The sequence below is a fragment of the Colias eurytheme genome, chromosome 29, assembly GCF_061535395.1.
Source record: "Colias eurytheme isolate Ceu_HAF_F1 chromosome 29, ilColEury1 Martin Lab GWU primary, whole genome shotgun sequence".
Taxonomy (NCBI): Eukaryota; Metazoa; Arthropoda; class Insecta; order Lepidoptera; family Pieridae; genus Colias; species Colias eurytheme.
The window spans coordinates 3,915,812-3,941,434 of NC_143008.1; the positions used below are offsets into that span (position 1 = coordinate 3,915,812).

General features: G+C 35.0%; 2 long non-coding RNA genes across 3 annotated transcripts; one reads left to right on the forward strand and one right to left on the reverse strand.

Moving 5' to 3' along the window:
- LOC149896178 (uncharacterized) lies at positions 1-10,481 on the reverse strand. Of its 2 annotated transcripts, XR_016458357.1 has the most exons (4): positions 10,249-10,481; positions 5,596-5,800; positions 5,165-5,511; positions 1-2,994 (listed from the first exon to the last, which is right to left on the reverse strand). It is a non-coding gene; the product is annotated as an uncharacterized LOC149896178 (long non-coding RNA). The 2 variants fall into 2 exon arrangements; XR_016458356.1 differs by lacking the exon at positions 1-2,994 and having other exon boundaries at positions 4,810-5,511.
- A 1,711-nt stretch (positions 10,482-12,192) lies between these two features.
- LOC149896179 (uncharacterized) lies at positions 12,193-14,292 on the forward strand. The gene is made up of 2 exons (XR_016458353.1): positions 12,193-12,947; positions 14,005-14,292. It is a non-coding gene; the product is annotated as an uncharacterized LOC149896179 (long non-coding RNA).
- Positions 14,293-25,623: the final 11,331 nt, after the last annotated feature.

Below are 25,623 nucleotides of genomic sequence, written 5' to 3' on the forward strand. Positions count from 1 at the left end.
ATACATGAATAAATTAAACAACCATTAGTGTGCTCCAGGACCACAATGAATCATCAAAATAAATTGTAACATAAGTTTTGTTTTCAGATTTTATGAAAAAAATTGCCCAAAGAAAAGAAAATCTGTGAAGCAAGTAACCAAAATAACTGCTGATAGTTTGGGTAAAACAGCCACACAGGGTCTATGGAAATAATGAAGTGTTGTTTAAAAAAATGGTCTAGGCAAACAGGCACAGACCGTTCTGTTGATGCAGTTGAAACAATGTCGCAAACATAAAATGGCTAGAAGATTCACCTTAGACGAAAAGTTGACTGCACTGGTATTGTGGAAGCAAAACCCGAGATCATACAATTGGAAAAAATGTTGTTTTGCCCAACTTTAGAACACTGAATCGTCTTACAGAAAAAATAATTATAGAACCAGGGATTAATACAAAAGTTTTTAAATACAAGCTAACCAAACAAAAAATTCGACTACTGGAATAACTTTGCACCATCGTCTTTGACGAAATAGCGTTATCACCACATTTAACCTACAACGAAAAAAATGATAATATTTATGGGTTTGTTGTTGAAGCTGGAACCAGGAAGATGAGGTTTTGTGACCACGCTCTAGTCTTTATGATAAGGGGTGTGTGTTCATCATGGCGTCAAACTATGCGAAATTATTAATGGTAGACCTCGACATCCTGCGAGCCAAGGGTCAGTTGAGCGTGCAAACCAAGATGTCGAAGCGATGTTACGGGCTTGGTTAATTGACAATGACAGTAAAAATTGGGCAATCGGCTGTTATTTTGTTCAATTTCAAAAGAATTCCTCCTTTCATCGTACCATTAAGCGTTCACCTTACAAGGCGTTATTTGGAACAGAACCAAAAACAGGACTCCGATCTACTCATATTTCAACAGAATTACTTGACAAGTTAGTTACTGAAGGGGATTTGGATCTGCTTTTTAAACAGCAAAACGTATTAGCTACTGAATCAATTGATAACAACGCTATAACTTCTGAGGAACAACTAACTATAGAACCAAATGAAGACAACACTTCGACTTCACTTATTTTAACACATGAATTATCAGTTGAACCACCTGTTGTATCAGAAAGTGAATCGGCTGTGAGAGTACCAGAAATGATTTGTAGTTTGTGGACAAGAATCTACAGGAGCACATTCATGTGACATTTGCGGAAATTCCGTGCATGCAATATGTGGCATTACGACAAGCGCAGAAGGATATGGGTCGAGAGTTCTATGCTTATTATGCCAAAAAGAAGAGAAAATTAAAGAGCAAAGGGAAGATGCTTCACAAAATTTAAAAAGATCTGCTGATAAAATGAAAGAAACTTTTTCAAAGAAATTCAAGGATGTATTAGTTGGTTCCACAGTTTTGGTTGATGTATCAAAAGTAGACAGAGGTCCACTAGATGGAAATAGTATTACGGGGATTGTATTAGATACGAAAAACAATTTATTAAAAATCGGTACTTCAGTTGGCATCTTAAAAGATTGGCTTCCAAGAAACACTCTTCAGTTGTCTAAAGTTACATTAACCGATTCAGTTCCATCGACTACGCTGAGTTTGCGTGAAATTGCAGGAAAATTATCTTTGTTTGGAGGTCAAGGATTCAAACAGTGTTCTTACCAAGAGTCCAAAGTACGATGCAAAACGAATAAATGTGCCTGTAAAAAAATAATGTTCTGTGTAATTCACGTTGCCACAAATCTGCTCCGTGTTTAATAAATGAATATTTGCAATACGTTAAGTTTTTCTACTTATATTTTTTTTTTTAAATTTTTGTTTCTCTTTTTTCAAATAATTATGTTCTAGGGGTGATTTTTGAGATTAATATTGCACTGTGATACACCTGATTATTATAATTATGTAGGTAATCTTACAAAATAAACCTTAAAAATATCACAAAAGTTATTTTTGTCATTTCACTGAACCAATTTAGGGATTTGTTCAAATCACTAGATTTCTTTAGTGGGATTTGTCAAATCACCAAATTTGCTTAGGGAAATGATAAAAACTTGTTGTTATTTTAACATCCTCCGTGATTTGATCAAATCCCTTAGGATTTGGGCAAATCACTGTTTTTATCATATCCCTGCGACACATATATCCATTAATAACGACTTCAATTTATATTAAAAAACGTTTCATCGGGCAAGTAGTTACAATTATCTTTACAATTATCTTAATTTTTAGTAGTTACACTTATCTGGTATTGTACTGTTCGTTTTCTTATTTTAAAAATTCTACATATTTTTTGTTTTTTCCAGAATGAGAAACTATAAAAGAAAAACAGAAAGAGGTCTGCAGAAATACTGCAGAATAAAACGAGCATTCGTAAAGCAAGCGAGATGTTTAATTTGTGTCCGATGTCCTCATATCATATCAGGTATGTCAGAAAAAACAAAGTTGTTCTTTGGGTTACGTTAAACCTAGATTGGTATGCTCAGAAGAAACAGAACATAAATTAGCTTCTTATCTACTCAAAAGTTCAGAAATATATTTTGGTTTACTACCAACAGAAGTACGCAAACTAGCTTATCAATGTGCTCTAAAACTTGATTTAAAAAATATTCCCCCCAGCTGGCATAAAAATAATACGGCTGGGCAAGAAGTTTAAAGGAAAAGTGGTCCTGCTGCCGTATTCCGATGTGTCTACGGCTGTTAAACTTATTATAGCAAACACGCGTTCCACCAACATAGATTGTCATTTTTATTATACAGGGTAGAATGTATATTTTTCACTTATGTGCAAAATTTTGTACAAATGGCGTTTTTGTCTTGATATTAAATCTTTTTAAACGGAATATTGAGTTTCACTAAAGAAATTCCAGTTCCCAAAATTTGGTACTGGCATGTATAACGGCTGCAGCACCTTCCAAATGCAATCACAAACTTCTGGAATAATCTTTGATACAGTACTTTTTCCAATTCTAAAATTTTCTGCAATGGTTGAAAACTTGCTGCCAGTCGCTAAATATCTGTAAATATATTTTACTATATTACTTTCACAAAATAAAGCTTGATTTTCTTTTCTTTCAGTTTCCACAGCTAAAGCAAAGTGGAAAAAATTACGCGACAACCACCGCGACGCCATAAAAAGACAAAATTGTACTAGAAGTGGTCAGGCAACAAAACAAAAAAAATTATGGAAGTATCAAAAACAAATGCAGTTTTTACAGTCGTATATGTGTAACAGAGACCGAACGACGAACTACGGGCAACAAGAAATCAGGAGCCCAGGCACTGACGATACACGAATGTCCGCAGGTACAGAAAATAACTCGAGATCACACGAAGAGCTGCTATCAGATATAGAAAGTATTCTGTCAGAACCTACAACTGATAACTCTCAAAATTCGACAACACAAAATGCTGCTCATTCGCCATCTCATTCATCCCACGCTTCTTCAACAACTACCAATAAAAGAAAAGCTGATGATATTACTGGGGACAGTGAAGTTCTGAAATGTTTTTTTTTACAATTAAATAGTATTCACTTACTTCAGACACAACGCCAACCTTTCTTCACTTCTAATCGATAATTTGCAGTTAGTGTCATTCTTCCTTAAATGATCAGGCTATGCAATTCATAAAAAGTCTTCCTGGTTACTCTATAAGAAAGAGCCGCAGCTTACTCCAGACATTAGTCATGTAGAACAACTTTCACTGACAATACGATTTGTCGATTTATCATCAGATGACGATAAAATATCAGCATCAGCAAAGAGCATTTCATAGAATTTATACCTGTCAATGAGTCGACTGGTGAAAGACTGACTGAAGTTATCATTGATGTTTTAAATAAATATTGACTGGAATTGAACAATTGTAGGGGTCAGGGTTATGACAACGGGGCTAACATGAAAGGAAAAAATATTGGGGTTCAAAGGAGAATTCTGGATATAAATCCCTTTGCTGTTTATGTACCGTGTGGCTGCCACTGCTACAATCTCGTACTATGCGATGCCGCTAAGTCATCCGTAAAATCAGTCACTTTGTTAGCTAAGCTAGTAGTGTCAATAATTGTAAAAATTGCATGAAGAGCTTTACCAGTAAATCAACAGAGGATAATATTTTTTCTTACATGCGCCAAAGAGAATACAAACTTTAAAAAAATAGTAATCAAACTTCTAGTGTTGTAAAGGGAAGCAAGTTGTTAAATACATAATTATTTAAACGATAACTGTATCCAAAACGAAATTGGGGCAAATTTAAGAAAAAAAGTGTCAGAAAACACACAATATGTGTTTAAAAAAAATGTTTTTAACTTATATGGCTTTTAGGCTTCATGTCCATAACTGGAGCAATATTATAAATAAAATTTTAAAGGGAGCTATAGAGGAGAGATATGTGTAAAAAATGGCAGAAATCCATTAAATTGCTTTTTTGAAATATAAAACAAATAAATTAAGAAAAAGGGCATTAAATAACTAAAAATTGAAAACGAAATCTGTTTTATTTTTAATATTCGCAATAATAACGATTAGAACCCCTTAGTATCTAGTACGTAGTATTTTTATCAACAGAATGGGAACCTCACTCAAGTATTGATAACCAGATTATCAATACTTGGTAGGCAACACTACCTTTTACTGTCAAAATTGATAAGGCTACAGCAGCACCACAATGGATCCACTGGAGTTATGGAAAAAAACACTGTCGCATCTGTTACTTAATAACTGATACCTAATCTGTGAACTACATGTGGTGAGCAAAATAACTCCCCAAGAGAAGGAAAGAGATAGAGGTAGACCCCAAAAATAAAATAAAAATAAAATAAAAATAATAAAAGAGATGGGACGATGACATCAAACCGGTAGCGGGTACAACTTGGGGTAGAGTGGCCATAGAAAGGCCAGAATGGAGGAGGCCTTTGTCAACTGGCAAACGGACATGCAAAAAATGGATATAACCTACCATATAATATAATACATACATGTCTTCAAAAGTCTGATCCAAGGCTAATAAATATAAAATCAATCTTATTACAAAGAAAGAAACCTTTTATTCCAACACACATATCAAATAACATTGTAGATTATATATAATAGGTAATAGAAACCATAAATTTGTGTGGTTGCATGCGCTAAAAAAGGAAGCCACTCAGGATACCTGAGGCACAATACCTATTACAAAGAAATTACTAACCTGAGCCTTAGTAGTTGATTTTGATATTAAAATTTCAAAAAGTTTATTGCATTGGTTCTTTCATTGGGGCTCGGCTTGTGGACGGTTCGTCTATACTAATATTATAGAGAGGAATGGTTTGTAATTATGTATGTATGGTTTTCACGCGTAAACTACTAGACCAATTTCAAAAATTCCTTCACCATTAGAAAGCTGCATCTTCACTGAGCAACATAGGCTATAAAACATGTAGGTACCACGGGCAAAGCCGGGGCGGACCGCTAGTATTGAATATTACTGATGTTTATATATTCTATTTGTGAAAATGCCACTCTTGAACATTCTTATTGCCTTCCTTGTTCTGAATTCTAAAAATATGAATAATTATGGTTATTTTTTCTCATATATATTGCTATATAAATAATTTTATCAAGATGAGTTACATTAGTTACCTGTATAAGCATATTTTCTTGAACATGTACTTTCTTCTAATTCATTTAAAGTGGGTATGGCAATCCTACTTAGTTTTTGTCGCATATTGTCATAGAATTGACATGTTTTGAAATGCCTCATAAAACTTTGTAGTATGGAGAGACCAAAGATTTGACGGAACTCCAATGTTCATTAGGCCAACAGAATACAGCCCAAGCACAAGCTCTGAAAATAACATTATATGTATAGGGTATAGACATTCTCATCCTGTTTATACAAAAATATTCGAACTGCGAGGGACTGGAACATGCTTCCTGAATCTGTGTTCCCCGACAAGAACAATATGGGGGTCCTCAAGCGTAGAGTGAACAGATACCTTCTAGGGAAGCGCATTCTATCTTAGACCACATCTTAACATCAGCTTAACATCAGGCGAGATCATCAGGTGTGGTCAAGCGCTTCCCTATTACCAATAAAAAAAAAATGTTGTGTGGTTTTATGAAACCACGGTAAAAGTGAAACTGTTCGAACGGTTCCGAACACTGCTTTGTCTAGCGCATGTCGCGTGACGGTCGGCTGCCGAGTAGGTATACCTACTCAGCAGCCGCGATACACGCGACATGCGCTACACAGACCAAAAAGTTTGAGACGATGTAATAAAAGTTTCACTTTAAAAATCTTGTAAGTAAATTGCAGTAGTTGTACATATACTGTAAAATGTTAATGAACAAAGTAAAATAATATTCAATTGGGGCTAAACTGTACATTATAGGGCGTGGAGTTGAGAGTCGTAATTTTTTTTGTGGTTAGCTATTGTCCTATGGAACCTAAATCTGAAATTTCACAGCGCGAAAGCTTTTTGTTTTTGAGTCACGAATTTTTGAAAATCGGAAAATTTTACTCCATTTTATCTTTGAAACGCGAACTTACTGTTATGACAGTGTCAAATTGACCTACAGCGATTGTCAAACGCGTTTCATTTCAGGTAAAACATTTCTATCTAACAAAAAAAATATTATAATTTAAATTTTATTTATGAAATTTGTATATTTTTTAACAACAACATTAAAAATAATTATTATTAAGTATAGTTTTTGTAAAATAGATTAAATAAAATAAAATTATTAATATTCGCAATTTATAATTTAACAAAAATATTAATCGAAGTGTCTAGTAGTCCGCTAAACGGATGAATAAAATAAATTAGTCGTCCGATTACCGGATGAATAAAATAATTTAATCGTCCGATTATTCGGATTACTAGATAACCTTTTAACACTAAAGCTAGTTGGGTTGGACTAAAGCAAAGGGGGCGCAGGACTTTTGATGGAGTTGGTGTCATTTTAACACCTATTTATTATTGTTTTATCGTAAAGATAACGCTAATATAAGCATGTTTTATAGGAACAACTTTTCTCTAAAATCAAAAATGGCGGAGATATTCACCCTCAATTCGTTAGGTTAGGTTTAGGTTAGGTTAGGTTTCTTAACCCTAGAACCACAACATTGGGTCATTGGTGACCCCACGCACACGTATTTTTATTTTAATTTAGCGATTTTTGCACCTACAACATTGTGCATCTAGGTACCTTCCGTAATTGGTAATCAGTGGCCCATGACGCATGGCGGGGTGCCCACGCCCATTAGGTTCGGAGATATAGCAGTTTGGGGTCGCCCGCGACCCGTGTTGTGGTTATCGAAACTATTTTTTTGTGATTATTTTTGTGTGATTTCACGTTTATTTCACGAATAGTCTTTCAATATGGCCTCAACGTCACGAGCCCTTGAAAGTAATGAAATTGAGCAACTTTTGGAGGAATATGAAGGTGAAACCTCCAGTTTTTCGGACGAAGATGGATCTGAAACTGCAAAAAATGAACACTCCGATGAAGATTATTTGCTTGATGTTGAATCTGGATCAGATGATGATGATGTTCTTCTGTCTGATTTCTGTATGGGCAAAAATGGTTATACTTGACGAAGAACTCCGTTCACTGTTCCTAATACACGCACTGCAAGTAGAAACATCGTGATAAATCAACCTGGTCCTAAAGGTATCGCACGCGACGCAAAAACCGAGTTAGAAGCGTGGAAGCTTTTTTTTTCCAGACTAAATATTGGATTTTATTGTGATGCATACCAATGCACAAATTGACAGACTTTCTGAAACCATAAAAGAGAGTCATTCTAAGACAACAGTAAGAAAAACACGAAGGTGGCCGCTAACATTTTACTACGGCATGCTTGATGCTGGAGGTGTAAATTCCTATTTAATACTCAAGGCAAACATTCGCAGGAGTAAACTGAAAAGGAACTACTTTCTAAGATAATTCCTAATCCTTCAATTAGTACAGCCCTACGTGAAACGCTGCCTTGATGAGGTCAAAAATTTGCCCCAATTTCTTAAATTGATAATGCTTCATGTTTTGGGAGTAGATGACTAAAACAGTGCTCAGGTAGCCCAAGCTCGATCAACTTCAAGTTCCCACTGCTATTTATGCACTAGAGCCAAAGATAGGAAGGGCAGAGAGAAATGTGTAAAGTGCACCAAAAAAAATATGTGCACAACACAGGTTACCTATTTGTCACTATTGTATCTAGATTTTCAGATTTGTACTAAATTTTTTTCCCTTAAACATTCCATTAATATCCAAAAAACCTTGTAATAATTGTTTAAATTTATTAAAGTTTAATATTTTGTAAGTAATCATTTTTTTATTTTGGGGTCACCCAGGACCCATGTTGTGGTTCATTTAATTAAATTTGGATGTTGTAGTTCTAGGGTTAAAAAAAACTACACAGAAATAGGAGCCCCGCGAAGCGGGGCTCCGTCGACGCGCAAAAAAAAATCAAGTTAGGTTAGGTTAGCCGTTAGGTTAGGTTAGGTTTCTTAAAAAAAAAAACTACACAGAAATAGGAGCCCCGCGAAGCGGGGCTCCGTCGACGCGCAAAAAAAATCTAGTTTAGGTTAGGTTAGCCGTTAGGTTAGGTTAGGTTAGGTTTCTTTAAAAAAAAACTACACAGAAATAGGAGCCCCGCGAAGCGGGGCTCCGTCGACGCGCAAAAAAAAATCAAATACCTACGTGTGCCCTCCTCCCCCCCACAAAAAACCTATAATACGTGCGGCAGTTCTCTAAAGAAACCCCGATAACCTAACTATATAGATAAATAGATGTTATCGGACGATTAAATTATTTTATTCATCCGGTAATCGGACGACTAATTTATTTTATTCATCCGTTTAGCAGACGACTAGCGCTGTCCAATATTAATTGTACGCTTTGTACCGTGGAACAAAACAATAACGACGTCATTTTCAGTTACCGTTCGTTTGCCGCCTTTCAGTCGAGATCGTTTCGTGCGTACTCCTGTTAAGCCCTAAAACTGTACAAAACTATTAAACTTTTACTTTTAGCATACAAATAGGTAGCGAGGAGCGAAGCGACGAGCGTGTTAGGTTAACATTTGAACTGCCGCACGAGCCGAGCGAGCGAAGCGAGCGTGCCGCAGCAGCGGCCGGCGAGTGCCAGAAGCGACTTTAGGGCGATTCCCACTCAAACAAAAAAAAAACTACAGGTCATACTAATGTTTATTACATTAAATCTGTCATATTTCAAATCAAAGAGCTAATGAAATATTACTAGTATTGAAAACTATTATTGTAAAGTAATAATTAATATTAATTGCTTCAGATCAATGTGGAACTGGAAAAAAATACCTAAAGCAAAGGGGGCGCAGGACTTAGAAAATTTTTGATGGAGTTGGTATCATTATAACACCTATTTATTATTGTTTTATCGTAAAGATTACGCTAATAAAAGCATGTTTTGTTGGGGCAACTTTTCTCTAAACTTGATAATTACCAAGATACATGACGGATTGTAAAATGTAAATTTTTTCAATGATGGAATATTATGTATTCAATATTAAGCTGCGAAAGTCCGAATCTAGCTAAAAAACGTTACGCTAAAATAAGCATTGCATTATCATAAGACTTGCCACAGAACCGAAGCTGTCAACCCGAATTCCTCGTGGTCTTGTCTGCCCTACCCCTAGAGTGTATGTAAAAAGCCGGAGGCGCGGAGGGAGAGCAGCCCTCGCCCGCCGTGACAAAGCTCGGGAGCCGTGCGGAGCGGAGCGGCTGAGGCTGGTCGCCGAAGGCGACCAATAAGCTGAAGCTGCGAAGTGGAGTACGGGCGACCGTGCTTTGTCACGCAAGGGCGGAAGGGCTGCACTTCCCGTAGCGCCGGAGCTAAGGCAGTGTCTGAGACAATATAAAAAAGACATGAGGAGATAGGGAAAGGGTTAGGTTAGGTTTTATCATCAATCTTTGAGGGCGAATATCTCGGCCATTTTTTATTTTAGAGAAAAAGTTTTTTTTATAAAACATGCTTATTTTAGCGTTTTGAATAAAAATTATGTATTTTATGATTCCTATACAATTTTCACTTTAGATCAAAAATTTTCTAAGTCCTTACTTTGCGCCCCCTTTGCTTTAGGCGGACCAAAACTTAATTTGTAAATATCTCGAAAACTATTAATTTTCGCGCCCCCCCCTTTACAGGGGAAGTTCCTAGTACCCACCCCCCCTCTCTCCACCCCCCACTACCCCCAAATTCCACGCCCTATAATGTACAGTTTTACCTCAATTGGTACATCAAACGTACACTAACTTTCTGATATTGGCCACTCCTGAAAGGGAAACCTGTTTTAAGTCACCGATGTATCCTCAGCACGTGTTTTACCACATTTAGAACATTTTCTGTAAATGTTACTGGACATCTTGCTGGACATTGCAGTTATATAGATTTTTAGAAACAAACACTTTTACTTAATCTAAGACAAAGTCTTGTCGTAAGTAATAATCACAAGCAAGCACAACAAAACAAAACCAATCCTCATTTCCCAAAACTTCAAAAGTCAAAAGTCATAAAAGTCAATTGACATTGATCAGTGTCGCCAGGTATAAAAAAATGAAACAAATTTTACTCATGGTATACTTGCACAACTCACACTTACAAAGGTTGCGCATACGTGTGCAACGAAAAGTGAAAAATTGGTGCAATCTAATTTGTATCTATGATAGACTACAGGCCCATGTTAAAAAATTATGGGTCATTTGAACCACCAGGTGACATATTTACAACGATATAAGAGCATAAAATAATAAGATTCAGCACTATGCCGTCACTTGTAAGCTATCCACCTGAGTGCAGATGATAATTCGAAAGCAAGAAGCTTATATAAAATACACTGGAGATTTCAGTATGAACATTAACTTGTAACAAGAAAATATGACCTTGAATGATGCCGGTATGTTTTTTATCCCTTTCACACCTAACTTGGCAAGTTAGGTGTGAAAGGGATAAAAAAACATACATCTAGACTTTGAAATAGTATGACACAGATGCATACTATTAATTTAAGTTTTTTAGCATACATTAAGTAGGTAAAGTAATAAAGACGTTACGTTTAATAAAGTAAAACGAAAGTTTACCAAAATATAAAAATGCACCTTTTCATTTTCTCGTAATTTTTCACCACGTATGAGCTAGTGTACATTTTATTATGAAAATGGATGTGCCCATTTAATTTGTCTGAAAAACTTTTGTTATTATAGCTAAATGGATATTTTTCAGGTATATTCTATATGGTTTGATTTTTTGGTTTTAAAAATATGTACTCATTTTCATTATCGACATTTGTTTAATCGATACTTTCGCACTAGTCGATAAATGCCAATGATGTAAGTTTTGCAGGACGTAAACGTAAAGTCAGATTGAAATAATTTCTAGTAAATATTAAGAATTGTTATAATTCCAACAGAATATCATTTTAATGGCATAAAGCTACGTAAAAATGTATAAATGCCATTTTTAGACGCCTCCAATACGTTTCTAATTTAATGGTGACGCCTTTACAAAGTTTCGTCTTGAGAATAACAGCTTTCAGTGTCATAGGGATCTATACATATAATATGTATTTACTTGCTCTGTGATTTTTTTTATTAAAAAAAAAACAATGTGCTAAGGATCATGTTTCCCCGTACCGGATAAGTTTAGGGCAGGTACCTCAAACAATTTGCCACCCTTCGAAAAATTTAATTGAAGTTTAGACACCAGTCTCACACTTATGTACTGAAAATGTGTAAACTTATTTATGTAAGTTCAAGAGTAAACCTAACACGATCGTCGCTTCGCTCCTAGCTACCTATTTAAATACTAAGAGCGTATACGCACTATGCGGGTAGCCGCATTGCGGGTAGCCGTCCGGCTGACCGCAAGCACAATTATGTACGTAATATTCATTTCTATGCGCACTGTGCGGTCTGCGGTAGCCGCATCGCAGTGCGCATAGAAATGAATATTACATACATAATTGTGCTTGCGGTCAGCCGGACGGCTACCCGCATAGTGCGTATACGCTCTAAAAGTAAAAGTTAATCGTTTTTAAAAACTGAAGCAAGTGAGCTATAAAAATAACATTAAAATTTATACTCTATGATAAGATAGTATATTTGTATCGCTAATCTGTGATCTGCGTCATATTAACTAATCTGTGGCTTGTTCACGGCTTGTTAATATATAGTAATCTGTGGGCTTGTTCATTGTTTGTTCATTGTTGTGAAATGTGAATTTATAGGAACGATTTTTGGCTCCAATAAATTGTTAAATTAATAATTTATCAAAATAAATTGTAATACGTAAAAAATATAAAAGCTACCTACGTAAATATATTTAAAAATAATGCGTGTGAGTGGGATAATTTGACATTTTGATACTGTATTGTCTTAAGATTGTACTTGTTGCATTTTTAGTACAAAAACATTTTCAATTTCCATAAAAACTATGTATTTTCGTTGAAAAAGAAAAGCAGTTTGTTATGAAAATTCACTACCAGCTATCGATTATACAGCATACAATAATGAAATTCGGGGATCACGATATAAAAATGCAGCCTCGTGCTGTTTTAAGGAGTGACTGGTCTACTTGTTTGATCGAGGGGATACATACACAATATGAATATGAATAGGGAATATGTCTGATCAAGTAACTTTAGCAGCAGCTTATTTAGTACTACTAAGCCATGCAGCTAAACCACGGAAGAAGCGTTGGGGGAAAAAAAGATTACTTCAGAATGGCCCACGGACTAGTTTACTAACAAAAGTTAAGGCAGATGATGGTGGACACCTACTACCAAGATAGCATTTCACCGAGAATATGCCTGCTAATCACAATAAGATTTTTAGCCACTGGTGATTCATACAAGTCCCTTATGCACTTATTTCAAGTATCATGTTCTACAATTTCCCTCATTGTAACAGAAGTATGTGAGGCTATTTCAAAAGTACCTATTGAAAGATCACATAAAGGTAATTAATTGATATACTTACCTATTACCTAGTCATTTAGTGTGGATACATAAAGGGTGTACATAAAATTTGCCTGTTTAGTCAGCATAGATATTTAATGTGTAAACTATTACAAACTGAGATAGTATTTATTCAGTAGTGTTCAACCTGTAATTCATGGTTTTGCATTTGCCTTAAAAGTTACATAATGTAGGAGACTAGGTACTTGATTTGTCAAGGTATTCCACCGAAACAGATTGACTTTCATCATCCCTATTTCTATCTATTGGCTCATAGTAGCCTGTTCTATTGGTGATGGCTCAGATACCAGTATTGTATGTTGATTGTCATATTGCACCTTTGGTTTGTTCATTTGAGAGTCATTTTAAGATATTTTTTGTACTTAATGTGGTCTGGGGTCTAACTATGATAATAATGTTTTATGGTTGTTCTGCTTTGTATGACATAAACTATATACTACTTATATTTGAAGACTATGCGGGAAAAAGAAGAAATCTTATTTTATGTCTAATTTTAAAGTTTGAAATTCATACATATCTTTATGTTTTAGCATGGATAATGACTATTAACAAATTTTGATAGTAACTTTTATGAATAATTTTAGATTTTTTTTTAATGACTGTACTTTAGTTACCAGTTTACAGCTCTTAAATTAAAAAAAAGCTACATTGTCATTGCAAAAAACAAGGAATGTCAATGACTGTCCCCCTTTTTATCAAGTACCTACATAGTTAATTGCAGAAGTAATCAGGGTAAATAATCAAACACAGGGTAAAATAAGGTTGTTATTTAATCAAATATAAGCAGGTAGTATTTTTATTCATGAGGCAAATTATCAAATAGAATTTGGGCTTCAGCAGAACAGAATGTCTTCAAAACTTTGAGATCGTCATATTTTGCTTTTGATATTTTTAATTTATCTGAAACAAAAAAAAAAAAACATACTTTCATTATTATTTTTTCCCAACTACAGTGAATATGAAATTACTTTACAAATATTATAACTAAATTATAACTAAATAACTCCGGTGATAATCGGACATTATGTGTGTTCCAGGGCGCACATTTGCTTCTATGGCTGCAGAGTCTCCATGGTCTTGTCCGGTACCAACTCGACGTGGACTTTCCGAGTCAGACGACTAACGCAACCGAAAGTCCATACTTGATGCTGCAGAAGCCAACCACGGTGGTACTTCCTCGTGTAGAGGTGGGATTCATCTACCTCTACAACATCTTCAGGACCACCGATCAGATCTCGGTCATGGGCCTCTGCAGCATCGCAGACCTCCCTCAAAAAGTGATAAATCTGGATTGCCGATTTTTTGGACACCCCTACGTCTTTTGCCGCCTGCGTCACTTTGTCTCGACACAGGAAGTGGAGAATCAGTCCATTATTGGTAAAAAGGGTATATTTACTCTTTCAAAGAAGGTATTTTTCAGAGAACTTAGAATTTAATTACATCCCTGACGCCTGCATCGCCAACGAAAACCCATTTTGTAAGTTTCCTTCGCCTCCCTATTCATGGGTCTGCTACAAATTGGACAGCGAGGAACGCGCTGTGGTAATAGATACCACGCTTTGGCAGCTTCAACAGCGCGTTCCTCGCTGTTTATTTTGCCGGCGATATTCTATAATGAGAAATTCTTGATTAAAAGTAGTGACCTATACTGGTTGTCCATACTTTGAAATCAACAATAATAACAATAACCAACAACAAACAATAACAAACCAACTGTAACAAATACTTTCAAATCAAAAATAACAACCAACAAGAACAATGACAAAGCATCAATAGCTCTTTTCAGGCGTTTAGGTTTTAGTTTAAGCAATTGCTGGGATAGGTGATTTGGATGCATTCTAAGTTTTTGTGTGCTTTTTGAGGTATTTTGTAGCTTCAAAAAATATAAATGAAAATAAAATATTCTTTGGAAAAATAAACTAACACTTCTACATCAGTCAACACTCTCTTATTTTTTAAAAGAGGTTGTTATAATATTGTTCGTAAAACTTAGGACTATATTTGAGGATATCAATTGAAGAATGTCTTCTTTCTTTCGGATAGGGATTGGTAACTTGTCTGACTTGTAGCTGTCGTTGTATTGGTATGTCTCTGAACCTTCTGTAAATTTGATTGGTTTGATTTCCGTAATCTTTATCGAATTTCTATCAACATCCTTGGTTATGTTCAAATAACATCATCAGATAACATCTTCATATCAAAGAAAGAATCGAAATTTATTTCTTTGACATTTAATGATTCCTCCTTTTTCTTAGCATTTTTATAAGGCTTATGTATTCTGCCGGAGTGTATATTGATCCAGCTTTTTTGCACATTTAACATTATTTTCTATTACAGAATGGACGGCATCTTTATTCTGGGTATGTCCTCGTATGAGGAATTTATGTGTGATCGATTTTATTGGCAATGTGTTGCAAAATCTGAAACAAGAAAAATAATCATTTACGAATAAATATCTTACTAATATTATTATGTAAACGCGAGTTAAATTCTCTTTCCAGTGAATTAATAAAAAAATCATATAATGTTAAGTAAATGATCTTAATTAAAAAGTAAAATTACAATGTACGTGTTATTATGAGCACGATGCTTCACTATGTTTTAATTATAATATAAAATTCATAGGAATAAGATAGCACTAATGGTTCCCATGAGCGAAAGCACACCGTCAGCACTTCACATTACATATCGCCCGTAGCGTAGGGTTGTCCCATAACTCGCGTAAGTTTTTGAGGATAGATTTGTGCGAGTGTGAGGGTATGTGCGTAGTATGTTTTATTTTGATTGGCAGCCCTATTGTTTAAATTTCTAAAAAAACTAACCTGTTTTTTTGCTGTCCACAGCAATTATCGGAATAAAATATTATGTCCATATTTGGTTGTGTACTAGACAGTTCCTCCAAAAACTTGTAAATGTCCGAAGACCCTCGTGCCAGAAGAAGCAAACTGTAGTATCATCATTTATATTGGATACCTAAAGAAAAATATTATTTTTATAAGTACATAAACTGTTTAATTTTATTTATATCATTAACAAAAAGAAAATAGGTTCTCACCGTGAAATTGTAACAATTCAAATTTGATTTATAAAAGAAAGCTGACGATTGGCCAATTGGACAAGGTAAAACTGCTTGGAGATCGAAAATGGCAACTATATTAGTCGATCCATTACTTTTACATTGTTCTGTCTTTTTTCAATTCTAATCTACTTAAACGCTCATTATTCAATTCATTGTCTTATGAACTCCCGGAAACTGTGGAACTAGATCCATCGCTTGAGCTGCTACTAGATTCTGTTTGCATGGGGGCTATCGGCATAGGTATAGGTGAACTTGTTTGGTTTATGATGGAAACATCGTTACTGAAATTGACATATTGTTTTTCATTTAAATCTACTCCACTCAACAAATTTTTAAAAACTTCTCGGCTTTTATTTTTCTAAAGAGACCTCTTTGTAGAACAGGGTGTATCTACATAGTCAGAATCCTTCACACTATCATCTGAGCAAAAGTCTTCAATAACGTTAGATAAATCTTTATTTTCAATATTATTGTTAGGCTTGGTTGGAGTTAAAATGAACTGTTCCATGACTGTTCCTTTTCAGTGAATTGTATGGAAGTTGAAGTCGTAGGTATTTGATTTTGTATAAACCGATTTACTATCTTCTTTGAAATTCCGGCTTAATTGTAGGGTATGGGGATTCGGCACTGTAAATAATAAGAACATTTCATAAAACATTTCATTTCATAATTGAGTAAATGGATATATTTATTTCTTTTTATTTATTACATTATTTAATTCAGGTGACAGGATTTTAGATGGGTAATTCCGGGATACGCCTTATGTGGGAATTGTGTTCTAATAAAAAAAACTGAAGTATAGTTTCTCAAAAGATGTTTTAATATTTTTAGCTAAAATAATACTTAAAAAAATATACAAATCAAAAGAACTATTACGAATTTCGGAAATAGAATCTTAGAAATATCAAAGCATCCAATGTTTGACTTCCTAGCCTGCTTCGTAATTTATTTCCAACAAAAGCAGCAGCTGAAAATGCTCGCTCAGGTTCTACACTCGTTGGAGGTATAGATAATAGATACTTATATGCTAATTCTAAGTGATATATCCACGAACTCCGAACACGAACATCCGGTCGGCCATATTCATTTCCGAAAAGAGAAGTGATTTGGCGTCACGTATCTCTTCTTCCGTAAAATTGCTGGTGCAAATTTGCTCTATACTAACTTCATCCATGACATCCAGCTGATACTGCAGGAATGCCAGGACTTCATTCAAGCGTAGCGCTCATTGTTGCGAGCGATAACTTCTTTAATAAAAAATATTAATTATTTTTATGCATATTCTGCACAGCGCAATGCGTCCGCTAGTGACGTGAGTTTGATAATGACAGCCACCATTTTGAACTCAAAATGGCGGCTTCGGATTACTGATGTTCAACAATAAAGAGATACATTCGATACAGTAAAAAAAACAACTATTATTTTTATAAATTTTTAATCAGATATGTGATAGTAAATTACTTTCATTATTTTGTGCTTGTTATATTCTTAAGACTGGCGATATTTCTGCTATCCCTTCACAAAAACTTTGTTCTAAATCTTGATTTCCTTCAATAAATGGCCCTTTAATAATACCCAAGTAATATTATAAGTCTTCTCTTTCTTGACACTCTAATCCAAAATGTTTTGTTTTCTCAACGTCCGTTATTTTAGCCCGTGTCACAGGCACTCCCGTTGAAATGGGAGGTTGGGATAGGTTGAAGCATGGGTGTATTTTTGCCAGTTTTGCAGACATTTAAGGCTTTATTGGTGTCCGAATTATAAAATGGTTCACCCCGTATAAGTATATTTTTTAAGATCTTTGATCTCTATAAAATGCATCTTTTGCATTCGGTTATTTTGAATGGCCATTTCGCTGTCGGTTTAAAAACCTCTTGAGTAGCTCTTTTGAAGTCTAACATATTAATATTCCTCAGATTCGTGACCGTTGCTTAACTTGAAATGATGTCGCTATATTCTTCTGGTTGAATGATTACTTCTCGTTTCTTTAGAATCTTTTCTATATTGCCAAAGACTCTGTCCGGGGGCATAAAACTATGCCTTGTTACGGGAAATATTATTTCAATACGTTTGACAGAGACATTTTCCAATAACCATTTAGATAACATACGTCTTAGCATTATGCTATTTTTATTTTATTTTCCATTTACCACAAAAAAAATCATTCAAATACTCACGATGAACCTTAATAGGTGAAATTTTACAACGGCTGCCTAAATGGTTTATATAAAGTACTAGCGGTCCGCCCCGGCTTCGCCCGTGGTACATATTTACGTTTTCTCTACATAAAAACCATTCTCGTACTTCAAGAAAGAAAGAATTATCGAAATCAGATCAGCCGTTCTCGAGTTATGCGCTTACCAACACATTTTGCGATTCATTTTTATATATAAGAAGATTATTAAATATAATCCTTGTTGGTAGCGCTCTATATTCTATATCGCATCGTAGTAAACTACGAGCTTCCAATCATCCTGAGCGATTTGCATGGTAGTTAGATAACTTGTCAAAATATAAACCTTGGGTGTGTCGTTTAACTTAATAACTTTATGTGTACATTGAACAGATGATGTTAAGAATGTAAACAACATAAACGTATGTAATACTATGTAGCGTTGGATTTTAGGTGGCAAAAGAAGACGAAGTAAATTTGCGCTTATACAAATTTAATACTCAAAATTACAGGGTGTGATAGAACAACGAATTTTATAGCGAGGGAGTTTACTGCTCGGCGGTTGCGTGGTAGGAGTGGTAGTGATAGGGTCAACCGCGGCCAATCGTACCGTGAGGTGTCGTGATGCCGCGATGACACAGTACCTACCAATGCAGTACAACGTTCCGTTCCACTCGATTTTATTGCGGCAACATACTAAAATGTGGATTTGATAGCAATATTATTTTTTTTATTTCTGTCATAAGTTTTATCTTTTATGATGAATTTTTGTTGTTTATTGTGGCTTCATTTTCATCTATCTTAAAAAAACACACACACACACAAACAGACACTTGGTGTCAGACACAAAAAAGTCTTTTTTAGACCACTTTTAGCATCCTGTTTTAATTTATTTTTAAAGTCAGAAATTTATCTGCGAAGTGGGTCGGGTTCATGATTATGTTCATATTTTAAGTGTTCTACATTGTGCGATTTATTTTATTTTTCTTTTACACAGTATAACGGTGACTACTAAATAATACAAATACAGTATTATTTTAATGTAAATATTCTTACTTGGCTTGTGGATTGCGGGTCAACCTTTGTTTGACGATATGTCGAAGTTCCTTTTCTGCCTTTTCCCGGTCGATCTTCCTCATATAAGGATATTATTGCACCTCGTTGAGCAGACATAGTAAAAAATATTTTTTTTATTCTCTTCTTTGAGAAGAGAATGTGGGATACGATACGAATATAAATATGAAATAAAATATTTAAATACTTGTTATGTGTAATATATACGTATGATAAAATACATACACTAAAATATTGTGTGTTAGCCACAGAGAACGTTAGAGTCGTTTTAAGTTGGCGCCAAAGCATATGAAAATAATAATTAGGATTTATTTGTATAGAAACATACCATTTCAATTTATCTTATTTTTAAATATGGTTTTAAACTTTCCATAAAATATTAAAAGAACCAAAAAAACCTACTAGGCTTAAACAAAAAATAGATCAATTTTAGCTTACGCCTATTTATCTTCCTTAATTCCTACATGTAATTAAATCACAGCTATGATTGAATGAGATCATAACTAATTCTTTAGTCAACTGAATCAGTCTCAATTGACATTTTTTCTATCTCAGCTGTACTGTAGTACTTGCTGTTTGGTTTTCTTTGTTAGTATTTTCAAGTACAGCCTCCAATTTGCCACTGTCAAGTTTATAAAAATCTTCGGAATATAAAATTTTGGACACGAAAAAGTAAGGGTATAAGTACACAATATTATTACTTAAACTCCAAATTGAAAGAATACGTCATCTCACATTATACATCCACCTCCGAATATGAGCGTATACGCACTATGCGGGTAGCCGCATTGCGGGTAGCCGTCCGGCTGACCGCAAGCACAATTATGTACGTAATATTCATTTCTATGCGCACTGCGATACAGTTCACATTTCCACTATTCCAAATGACATTATCTATCTATTTATTCACCTAATAGAGTTCATTGCCATGCGCTGACATAGCTGCCCAAACTGTCACTTTAGGGCTATGTAAGGGCTTTTGATGTTTGCGATTTCGATTTTCGCAACTCCAGTAGCAATAATTTTGCTTATTGACATGGCAGTTGATGTGAAAGTGAGCCTCATCAGAGAAAAACATGTTATTAAACGAAGTAAAGCGGTTCAACATTTCATTTGCGAAATGTAGTCTGAGAATAGTGTAGTGTCTTTAAATTCCTGTACTAACTGAATCTTGTACGGGTGAAGATGTAAATTTTTCTTTAAAACTCGCTATACCGATGTTCTGGGCAGTGGCGTGCCTAGGGTGTAAGGAAATAGTCGGTCGTTAATTTCATTTCAGTTGATATATTATCAATAATTTGAACGTAAAGGCGTTTGTATTCTGTTTTAGCGCAAATGATGTTACGTCTCAAACGAGGAGGCCAGTTATTGAGCAATGCATTTTCGTACATTTCGTCAAACTGAGCATGAAATTCAGCGCGTAACCAATGCTGAAACTGTTTAATTTTATTGCTGCAATATCCGACATCGACTTGTGATTTTTGTATAATATTATACAAGCAGTCGGTTTTTTTCAAAGATTGCATGGAAAATCGACAAATAGAAATTGAAATTAAAGGATCGTAATAGGTTATAAAAAATTTCTGCAGCTAAGAGCGTGTCACCGTCCCAGTCCTGCGGGTTGTCAGTCATATCCGTAAACAACTCGATAAGGTTTTCCTTTACTTCGAAAACTGCGTTTACTATGCGCGATGAATATGTCCAACGCGTCGCAGAAGTGTGAGGTAACTGTTTCTTACAGTTCTTATCGTAAAAAGCCGCGCGTTTTTTGCTGTGACTGAAAAAATTAATCATAGCCTGAAGGGCTGAAAAAAAAGAAATGACTTCAGCAATTCTACCGCACGACTTAGACAAAACCAAGTTCAGAATGTGTGCACTACACCAAATAATTTTTTTAATTTTTTGTTGTACACCATTTCGCACACCTGACATCACACAAGCTTGTGGACAAATTTCTTTAATTTTTTGTTGTACACCATTTCGCACACCTGACATCACACAAGCTTGTGGACAAATTTCTTTAATTTTTTGTTGTACACCATTTCGCACACCTGACATCACACAAGCTTGTGGACAAATTTCTTTAATTTTTTGTTGTACACCATTTCGCACACCTGACATCACACTAGCACCGTCGTAGCTCTGTGCTACGAGTTCTTCAGTGCATTTAAGTTTATTTAAGACACCTAGAATCACTTTAGAAATGCTGTGCGACTTTCAGACACATCAATAAATCCTAAAAACCGGTCGTGAAAGTTTTTCACGAAGTAATATCGCAAAATAACGCACTGTTGTTCCCGGTTGCTTAAGTCAGGCGTCTCGTCAATAATTACCGAAACAAACGTTGACAATTTGAGCTCGTATTCTACGCGAGATTTTATAGTATCGGCAATAGAATGAATTATATCATTTTGAATTTTATTACACAAATAGCTCGGCCCGTGTTTCGCGTTTTGTTGGTTTAGTATATGCTTTTCTAAAACAAGATCTTATTTGGAAAGTAATGTAACAAGTTCTAAAAAATTTCCTTTATTAAGCGATGAAGCGGACTCATCGTGACCCCTGAAAGGCAATTCCTGCTGTGCCAAGTGACACACAATATCAACTAATCTTTGAAAAACGTTGCGATTGTGATCGACGCGCAAATTATGATTTGAAATATTGTCAGCTAACTGGCGAGATAAAGATGTCTCGATACGCTGTTTACCGAAATTACAAAAAGAAACAATAGCGTTCATGTGTTTTTGGGAGTTTTGATGCCTTTTTACGGCTTGTTTTAAATTATTTAAATCGTCATAGCCAGTTGTGTTCCAAACGTTCTTTTCGTTTGAAAAAAATATGCAAGGCCAACAATAAAACTGATTAGAATGAGAGCAACCAGCAATCCAATGGGTTTTATAAACGGATCTATTAAAATTTCGTTTATGTGACTTACTTGTTTGGGTAATGCACAAATCGGGAGTTGGTTTTGGTAAAGAAATTAATTGTTGTTTATGAGCAAAGTTTAACGATTTTACCTTTCCCCCGCTGAGTAAAAAATGCACACAACGCAAACCATCACAATTTACAACACAATCTACTGTCGCGACACTCATTTTATCACAGAATTAAAAAGCCTTTCTAAATTACACCGTTATAATCACCCGCTCAAACAAACACTAATAAGAAAAATTAAATTCATAGTTCATACACTCACTCGTATCTCTCACTTACTCGTATCTCGCATTCGTTCGCGCATCGTATGACGTATCTTGACTATTTTCATAGTACATACTGCAACGAAAAGCCGGACTTTTTTCGCCATACAAATTGCTATAGAATTTTATAGATAGGTATGTAGCATAGTGCAGTCCACTCCTGGGTGGGTGGGTGAACACCCACGCTATTTACTTTTTCCTCCACTAGTTTCATAATATTGGTTATATTATTTGTGACATTTTTTTTCGCCACGTTTTATGGATGCCCAAGCCATTTCTATGGGGCTTAAGTCGGGATGATAAGGTGGAAGCCGTAATATTGTGTGATACAATATTATTTCCTAAATATGGTAATACTGTGGTTCTAGTTTCAGCATGTCAGAACTGCTATCACCATCACCGATCTCGGTGGGAGATTCGGCAAAAGTTGTGTGCGTATTCATTTTTCATAATTATTATAGCTCATGTTATCATGGTAATCTCCGGTTTTCGTACCTGCTTTAAACATCAAAAGGCCGTTGGGTACAAATTCTGATTTGGATCCAGCATGTACAATGACGTTGACCTTTTGATATCTTTTTTTTTTAAACCTGCAGTGCTACCATCACTCCATGCCTTCGAAGTGGTATGAGATGACACAACGAGACACTACGTTGAGTATTTTCAGGTATATCAACTTCTTCATTTTCACAACTGCTTTCATCAAAATTTGTAACGCTATCACTGTTACTGTCATCAGAGTCAGTAAAATCAGTTTCTAATTCAGAGGAATTGGGAGAAAAATTATCATCAGATGAATTAGGGACAAAATCATGAGCAGAATTGGCAGGATTATCAGAATTGTTCGCTAATCTCTTGTCGTTCTCCGTTTCTATATATAGTATATTTCACGGAGTTCTTCGCTCGTTAATGGGCACGGTAAGTCTTTTACACACTTGATATATCACTTATAGAACTAGCCCTGCTTGTAAGATTTGAAGCGTTTGGAGTAAGAAAAGTTCCTTTTCGTAGGTTATAATTCTTGTGTGGAGGAGTTGCAGGTGTATGTTCAACATTTTTCAGCACATGTAGAATATTTCCTGTACTAGGGCTAACATAAACAGAATTGTCTTGTAAGTTATTTTGTGTTCTTGTTTCTGTATGTTTGTGTTGATGTAAACAACTGTTGGCTGACCTTAATTAAATAAATTTATTAATTAATAAAATCGGTGTGTGATAGTTCATTTACTTTCAGTGGTTCCCCAGTTTTCTTAGCCTCTTGAATTTTTTTTACGTACTGGCTGAGCACGTAAATTGGTCCAGTTTTTAAGGAACGTTTTATTTGCTTTTCGATTACCGAATGTGGCTCACCTTCGTATGACCGGCTATCAAAAATTTATGACTAATAGAATTTAAATTACTGAACTTCAATACTGCATACATGTACAATCCAACAATAAACTTATTTATGTTTTGATCGCAACAGTTATCCGAATAAAAAACTATATCAACTGGTTGGTCACCCTCTTAATCATGCAATTCTTTCTCTATATATTTAAATAAACAGCTACCAATCTCATCTGGTACCCTGGCTCTCGTGCCAAAAATAACAATTAGTAATACTGTGATTTACAATTGATATGCCTAAGATAAAGAGACGATCACCTGTACTCGTGGCGCGAATGGTCGTTGAAAGTTCGTCGTAAAAAGCGTCTTTAGCTTCTGCAGTGGCGCTGAGGGTTGGGGCATAATTAGTTCAATCAAGATAAGCATATCCTCATAAATGAATAGATAGTTTACTAACTAAACAGTTTACTAATTTTATTTTATTTATAACTAAGTAAAAAATGTCACTATTTTTTATACCTTTGCCCTGTAAGTCAGTGGAACATTCCACATTGTGTTTCATTAGGAGATTTCTTGTGCATTTAAGTAGATGCGGGGGATCCAAAAGAGCGACAATTTCGCGACCACAGTGAACAAAATGTGGTTCTCGTGTGGTTGATCCCAATGTTTTTAAAACTTTTAAGTTCACAGTTGATAGGTCACAAACAGTAGCAACCATATTAGTGCTTGAATTGAAGCATTCTGTACCTGAAAAACGTAAAAGAGAATTATTAAATAACTGTAAATATTTAACAAGATTCCATGATTTAATTTGTTTTTTTTTTACCTCTTTTAACATAACTTTCATTCTATCTGCGTAACGTATGCGAGATGTAAAATGAAATGGGCTGTTTCCACCTCTTTCTTATCCCAGAAACCATAAATACAAGAGCTTTTGTGGCAATTTCACTTGTGCTGCCATGATTGCCGTGGTCTTGAAAGCCAAGTATTTGGTCTTGTCTCGTGTCATAGTATAAATGTTTCCGAATTGACATTTCATCAAATGATAAAATAGCAATATTTTCTTCATCTGTCTGTTCAGACATTTTCTTAAGGCCACATGTTGAGGTGAGGGGAGCTGGTGTAAATGAATAACACGACCGTCTAGGTTGAACTTATGATTTTTTCTGTCTTACTGAATAACTTGCTGGTAATGCTTTTAACATATAGTTAAGTTTTTCCTATTTCTGATACCGTTGCACCTGCTTGTTTCAACTCATTTACAGACTTTTCAAAATCATCGAAAAAAAGTGACACTTCAGAATAATTTTTCAATTTAATATTTTCGAGGTTATGTCGACAAACTATTTGTATCGCTGTTGATTTCTTCAGATACATCTCGTCAAATTTCTTTATAATTTCGTAGGCTGAATCGATTTCACTTATATATTCCAACTGCTTGTTGGTTATTGCACTATAAATATAATTTGTTGCTGTGACGGACATCTTTGTCGTCCCACTCATCATTGTCGGTTGCTTTTTTTGCTCGCATTACAACATCTTTGCACTTTTTTAACTGTAGAAATTTCAATATTCGTATTTTCCAATTACTGTATTCCGTACCGTCGAAAATTGGAATATTAATATCATTACTTTTGGTCGCCATTTTTTTTCAAGTCCTCCCATAAACTCAGTGTACTTCTTGATCAACTCCTCCCATAAACTCAGTGTACTTCTTGATTGAAAGAGGGCAAAACATTTTTTTTGGTACCATCTTTTTGTTTCCGCTCAATCATTTCCACAGCTCGAGGATTGAATGCAATTAATA